At 40.3% G+C, this 7,259-nt stretch overlaps 1 long non-coding RNA gene across 1 annotated transcript; it reads right to left on the bottom strand.

Annotated features, from left to right (window-relative positions):
• Nucleotides 1-423: 423 nt before the first annotated feature.
• LOC113614152 (uncharacterized) lies at nucleotides 424-6,251 on the bottom strand. Its single transcript, XR_003430483.1, has 3 exons — nucleotides 6,039-6,251; nucleotides 5,647-5,731; nucleotides 424-2,144 (listed from the first exon to the last, which is right to left on the bottom strand). It is a non-coding gene; the product is annotated as an uncharacterized LOC113614152 (long non-coding RNA).
• Between the last annotated feature and the right edge of the window lie 1,008 nt (nucleotides 6,252-7,259).

The following is a 7,259-nucleotide window of genomic DNA, read 5'->3' as shown; positions in this document are numbered from 1 at the left end:
TCTGACACAGCTGAAACTTACCTTTATCTCCACCATGGCTTTGAAACCCTCAGTTATGTTTTTCTTTTTCAAGTTGCACCCACCTCCCATGCAGATGTAGGATTAAGCATATATAGTCTTCAATTTTACTTATTGTCCTTTGACTTTTCGTTTTTTCATCTTATTCTTTCAAATGCTGAATTATACCACCTACTTTCCTTTCGACGGTGAACATCTCTGTTACGAATTAATTCTATTAATAACCAACAAATACTTTCATGGAGAAATCTTGTTTGTGTCCTGTTACCTAATAGAAATATTTTTAGATCACATATTTTCAATTAGTGATGATATCGTCTGCATTTACAGGATATTACTGACCATATTCCAGAGGACATTGTATCCTTAGTTTAATCTGTCCTTTACCAACATGTATTTCCAGAGTTTAGTTTTAATCTTATCCATTTCTACTAGCTATAAACAATGTGAGATATTGATGCGTCTGTCCTTTTTAATTGTGATAGACCACTGTTTTTACTTTGATACCTAATTTACCTCTATAGCGTTCTTCTAAATATCCATATTTTATTTATATAATCAATAAAGCAAAAGCTTATTAATTAAACAGATTAGATTTCTATCGGCATTTAAACATCGATTGCACACCTAATGAATTTTTCTCTGTTTAATTCAAACCACAGTCTGCTGTATCTGATTTTCTCAAATGCTTTAAGCGCTGTATGAAGCAGACACAATACACACATACTATTAAACTTGTTGAAAATTGGATTGGTTCACTTAGGCTAATCAGGTCAGAAGTGCTAATAAATTTAAGGGTGTTTCTTTACTTTTATATTCTTACTCCCTCGTACTCAGTTTTAGGGTTTTCTCTCGTTTTCATCAATTTCACCAACGGTACACGTGTCCAGTGTTTCAGTAATCGTACACACCCTGAAGATGAGCATTCTAGCTGCCCACAGTTGGAAGAGTTGATTTATCAACCAGTTTGTTCCTGGTGTAGGTCATGAGGACTGTTTGCGTCTTCCAAGGTGATTTTACCTGACTTGCTGACTCCGCAAGAGAGGCCCTCCTTTTAGAGGTCACTATTGTCCTTTATATAAGGAACTGTCCAAATCACTGTTCCCAATAGTTGGACAGTTTTGTTTTCTGGTAACCCCAGCTTTTATCCCGAGCTGTCACTCGATCTGGACATCTCAGCTTTTTAGTACAATTCATTAACACCTTAATTTAGTACCACTTTCCCTTCGTTATACAAACTGGAGTAAGCCTTCTTTGCCATTGCTTGTTCTGAGGGGGACCTAGTGAAGCCCATTTACGTCGGAAAGTTTAGGTCAGTGGTGCTCTTCGAAATTACTGTTCTCGCCCATCTGCAGTTTAGTCCTGGGTATTGACTTCTGTGATTACTGACCATTATGATGATGAGATTATCATCCTTGGTGTTTGGTCCCTTAGACTGGTACATGCTTACGCTTATCCCTGATGCATACGTACGGAACACATGTCCTGCACCGTTTAAGCTGAAGTACTGCCAGTTCTGTCCCCAGGAGTCTGTCCAAATTCTTGGATGGTGGTAAGAAATAAATTATGAAGTTGCTTTTCATTGCCATCTGCGTAGCTCGAGAAATAGTATCTGAACACCCTCACAGACTATCACCAGCTGCGACTTTAGAACCAGACTGGTCCCTTGGAAATAAAAACAGGTGTTTTACATACCATAAATATAGTTACACAGATGGAATGTTTAGGATAGAGAAAAATACTCCTTACCTACTTATTTTAGTTCCCATTATTTTTCTTGTTCTTCCTGAATAATCTACGACCATCAGTAGAAGGTTGTTTTTGGGAGAACAGGCATGAAAAAGGGAAACAAATTTTTATTTATGGCTTATGAAAATGTAGAAAATCGATGAATACAGAATGATACAGAGCAGAATCGATGGCTATAGAATAATGCAAGGTACTGAATTACTACACATAGGTATTGACACCTGTAGTACCCTTAGTTTTGTACTGGCTAATGTCTTTTGACCATGGTGGTGTTTTTATAAACGATGTATCTTCATACTCTTGATGAATACTCGTAAAGTTCTGTTCACGTTCTGTACATTTTCCATATCTTTTTACCTCTTATAACACCAGGTAATCTGCAACAATATTCACAAAAATATTGCAGTCCTAAAATTTTGCAGAGGTAAATGTCACTTATTTTTACATCCCCCTTCTACATGCAAAGCATTTCCATACTGTTATCACGTGGGCTGAAGTATTTCCCCCTCAGGGTTATTTTGAAGATAGAGAAGTTTCCGAGCCTGACAACATGTGACATGTTAGTTTCAGGTGAGTTTACTTCCTTCATACAAGTCAGAAGACTTAGTAAAAGAAAAAAAAAAATACAGGAAAAGCTTTGAGGCTCTCAAGCTACAAGTTTTGCAGTGGATAGCTGCCTTCTACAAAAGGATTCTAAGGGGTTTTAGAATGTTCACATCTGACAGAAAACCTTACTTGAAAATATGCTGCGTGTTTTCATTCAGAATGGTATAGGCACATTGGGAAAAAAGTGTATGTACATTACAAAACAAAAAGTCTTCAAGTCATCCCCAATATCCATATATTAGGAATATTCATTATTGTCTGTTAGGCATGATTATTTCTTTGAGTGCAGAAACATGGACACAAAAGTACATCTTTATTTTTTTAGCACAAAAATAGATTTGGTTCATACTTTCTGTAGAATGTATATTCTCCTGCAACTTTATTTTTTTTCCCTGTTCAGTATACTTTCAAAGAAATCTTTTCTTAAGTTTTATACTTAGTTTACAACGTGTTAATTTTTGCTGTACAGCCTAGTGATTCAGTTATATACATACATTCTTTTTCATATTCTTTTCCATTATGGTTTATTACAGGATACTGAATATAGTTCCCTGTTCTATACAGTAGGATCTTGTTGTTGTTTGTCCATTCTATATATACTGGCTTGCACCTGCTAATCCCACACTCCCAGTCCTTCCCTGCCCTCCTCCCCCTTGACAACCACAAGTCTGTTCTCTATGTCTGTGAGTCTGTTTCTGTTTTGTAGATAAGTTCATTTGTGTCATATTTTGGATTCCACATATAAGTAAGTAACATCATATGGTATTTGTTTCTTTCTGACTTAGTTCGCTTACTATGATAATCCCTAGGTCCATCCATGTTGATGCAAATGGCATTAATTCATTCTTTTTTATAGCTGAGTAATATTCCATTGCATATATGTACCACATCTTCTTTATCCATCCATCCGTTGATGGACATTTAGGTTGCTTCCATGTCCTGGCTGTTGTGAATAGGGCTGCTGCGAACATAGGGGTGCATTTATCTTTTTGAATTAGAGTATTGTCTGGATATATGCCCAGGAGTGAGATTGCTGGATTATATGGGAGTTCTATTTTTAGTTTTTTTGAGGAACCTCCATACTGTTCTCCATAGTGGCTGCACCAACTTACATTCCCACCAACAGTGCAGGAGGGTTCCCTTTTCTGCACACCCTCCCAGCATTTGTTATTTGTAGACTTTTTGATAATGGCCATTGTGACCAGTGTGAGGTGATAACCTCGTGGTAGTTTGTTTTGATTTGCATTTCTCTAATAATTAGCGATGTTCAGCATCTTTTCATGTGCCTCTTTCTTGGCCATCTGTATGTCTTCTCTGGAGAAATGTCTATTTAGGTCTTCCGCCCATTTTTTGATTGGGCTGTTTTTGTTGTTGTTAAAGAAATAATTCTTTTGAATTAACTTGTTAGTTTTAAGTTGCCGTTGTCTGCATACCCGAACACTGACACGATCATCTCCTACTCGTGGTCCCTTAGAGTCTCTTCGGTCTTTATGCATCTATCACTGCATGCTGCAAATATTTCCTTTGGAGAAACCACTAGAGGAAGAAGTGCTGGCTCGAAGGGAATACATAATTGAAACTCTGAAAAGTTCTAGGCAAATTCCCCTTCAAAGAAGGCGGTAGGAAGACACACTCTCTAAACAGCTTCTGAGAGCATTTTGCTCCCCACCTTTACTAACAACGGATAGTATCAATCTTTTCAAATTTTGGTGATCATGTAGACCATAGTAAATGGGACGTGCGCCTTGTTTTAATAGAGAGAACATATTAATCTTCTCTTGGGTTTGTGGATCCATTTTGTCCATATTCAGAAACTCACGCAGTAAGAACACCATGTGTTCTTTTGGAATTCCTTAGTAATGTGTTTCTTTGCTTCTTGGTCCTGATGGGGGAGATGGGGCATTATTGCTTTATTCCATTATTCCTATTAATTATTCCTTTTCCTATTTCCATCAAGAACAAAACCTCTGCTCCGTGGTTTAACAGGGATGCCTGCCGGGGACAGACTCGCACTACCTCTTTCTTACTCGTCCTTTCACATCTGTCTCAGAGAACTTTTCTCCAAGGTGATCCCCACGTAGAGGACGTTTGGCGTGGCCCTGGGTTCAGACTCTCATTCATTCCCTTTCTCTCTCAGAAGCTTCCCCTGCCTTCAGAGAGAGGCCAGCTCACCCCCTGCCAGCTCCCCCTGCCAAGTCCACACACAGGAGGCCCACCTCCTCTGGTTCTCTTCTTTGCGTGAAAGACGTCACAAAGACCATGATTTTGCACGTGTCCAGCTTTGGCAGCTACGTTTGGAGCTTGCTCTGCTGGCTCCGGTTTTTCCAAAGGCGGATTCTAACGTTGGAATGGGGTCGGGGTGCTTGGGAGGTGAGAAGATTCTTCAAGGCTAATTCATCCTTGAATACATAAGACGTCCTACAGTTTGGAGACACAGACTTCATGCCGATCCTCACATGAGGTCCTTTGTGTGAGCTTTAGCATACGTCTCCTGTCCTCTTAATTACTAACACGCCCTGGTCCTCAAAGTATTTGAGCCAAATATTGTGCTCATACATGATTCATCTGATTTGTGAAATTTTACCATATTGGATTTCTCTGTACCCAAAGGGTATCCAACTGGAGGACAGTTGCTACATTGATTCAGATTGTGTATATATAACCAAAAATCATAAGCATGAGGTGATATTTGAATTAATATTTCTAATTTTAGATATATTTCTAACATGAGATCAGAAGGAATACTTTTTTACATGACAAAGGGAATTTGCCAGTTTCCCAAAAGGTGCCTAAAATCTGAAGACAACCTTTTTTTTTTGCGGTACGCGGGCCTCTCACTGCTGTGGCCTCTCCCGTTGCGGAGCACAGGCTCCGGACGCACAGGCTCAGCGGCCATGGCTCACGGGCCCAGCCGCTCTGCGGCATGCGGGATCCTCCTGGACCGGGGCACGAACCCGTGTCCCCTGCACCGGCAGGTGGACTCCCAACCACTGCGCCAGCAGGGAAGCCCTGAAGACAACCTTTTGATAAGAATGTTAAATTTCTGTGTAAACAGATATTTCTCCTGGAGCTGGCTCATCTCACAGTAAGTGTGCAATGCATTCTACATAACACTAAAACATCTCTATCATTCAGAAGGAAGGCGATGTATATATGTCATACTTTTACAAATAGGCTCTGTCAATATGTGTTTAAGTACTAATCAGTCAACAGTATACAAATGATCAGCCTAACAATTTGATATTTGTTTAGGGTCCCTGTAAAATTACTCACAGAATTGGAAAGCAGTGCCATGCCAAGAAGATAATAAGTCCAGTTTCTCTGCTAATTTAAATCTTATTCCAAGCGTAGGTAGGATCTGAAGAGGAAGAAATGCAAATGACATGTTCATAGAACATTCCAGTATTCATTTATTCACTATACATTGATTCCATGCCGAGGTCGCAGTGCATCTCCAAGTACAACATATAAGCATGTGGAATACTTTTTGGATGCAAAATTTAAGACCGTGTGGAAAAACAGTTTGAGGAACCAAGGTAACAAGTACATCACTGACATCTCAGATGGTTACAATCTTTCATTAAAATAAAACAAGCCACCTTACTGCCTGCAGGGCATGTTAATGCTATTAACATAGAAATAAGGGGAATTCTGTCATTGATTACCATTTTCCATCTCTTGCTCATGAGATCTGTTCTTCCTTGGGCTTCGAGTTAATGCTTAGAAGTTGCATCCTTTATGGCAAAGGAGGGCCATAACTTTCCTGTCTTTTCCTTGAGCCAGGTGTTCTTGGTCTTTCTGCGTTTAAGACTTGTAGTTATTACGCTTCGTCTGCTGGTTCCTACTACTGTCCCAGAAGAAATCTGTGAGTGCTTAAAATGGACAAACAACCAAGTGCAAACTGTTTTTAACCAACTCAGCCTGCAATTCCAATTTGTCTGATAGCCTTAGCTCTGCCCATGCTAATTTTGTGCTGACACACACATGCTCGGTTCCCCTTATTTGTGGGGTTCTTTTTTGGCCACTTGGCTTGTGGGATTTTAGTTCCCCGACCAGGGACTGAACCTGCACCCTCGGCAGTGAAAGCGCGGAGTCCTAAGCACTGGACCGCCAGGGAAGTCCCTCAGTCCCCCTTATCACTGGACCGCCAGGGAAGTCCCTCGCTCCCCCTTATTTGGATGTGAGCGTTCTCCCTCCTAACAGACACAGGAAGACAGTTAACACAGAAAGACAGTTAAAAGACCTGGATTTGCTTTCTCTCAGCATCTCCTTTCCCAAGGTCTATTCTAAAAGTCCACTTGTATTTAGGCTTTTTTTTTTTTCCCCCTTATACCCCTCCTCAGGATTTTTAAGCACCTGGTTTGCTTGGCTGTTAATGGGTTTAATGCCTAATTAACCCTGGTAAGAGTGACACTCACCTGCATTGACATTTTCCTCATTGTTAAAGGCATACATAGATTAATTCATATGGGCTAGAATAGTTTTCCCAAAAAAGGGTAGCTTCAAATGAAGGATGGGTCACTCCATGTGCAGTATGCACTGTGCCACGTGTAGCAGGGTGAGAAGAGGTACCCAAGTGGTGGTACACAGCTCCAGTATTCAAGGAGGTGATGGCTATATCACAAAGAACCCTGGGATACCAGTTGGCATGTAGAAGATAAGTCTTGAGAAAAGAAAGCAGTGAGAAGTGTGTGTGTGTGTGCGCGTGTGCGTGTGTGTGTGTGTGTGTGTAGGAATGTTTTGTGGGCCAGCCTGGCTGGTGAAGAAGTAGGGAAGGAGAAGAAGCAAGAGGACCTCTCCGGGCAGAAGGAACAGGTTGTACAAAGGTATCTGGAAGCAGAGCCCACGCTAATGTGTAATTTGTTTATCTGAAGCGTCTTCTAAAT

The sequence above is a fragment of the Aethalodelphis obliquidens genome, unplaced genomic scaffold (genome assembly GCF_003676395.1).
Source record: "Aethalodelphis obliquidens isolate GAN/ISIS:26980383/991018 unplaced genomic scaffold, ASM367639v1 scaffold91, whole genome shotgun sequence".
In the NCBI taxonomy this organism is placed as follows: Eukaryota; Metazoa; Chordata; class Mammalia; order Artiodactyla; family Delphinidae; genus Aethalodelphis; species Aethalodelphis obliquidens.
The sequence above is the reverse complement of the archived record's forward strand: the minus strand, read 5'-3'. Positions and strand labels throughout refer to the sequence as shown.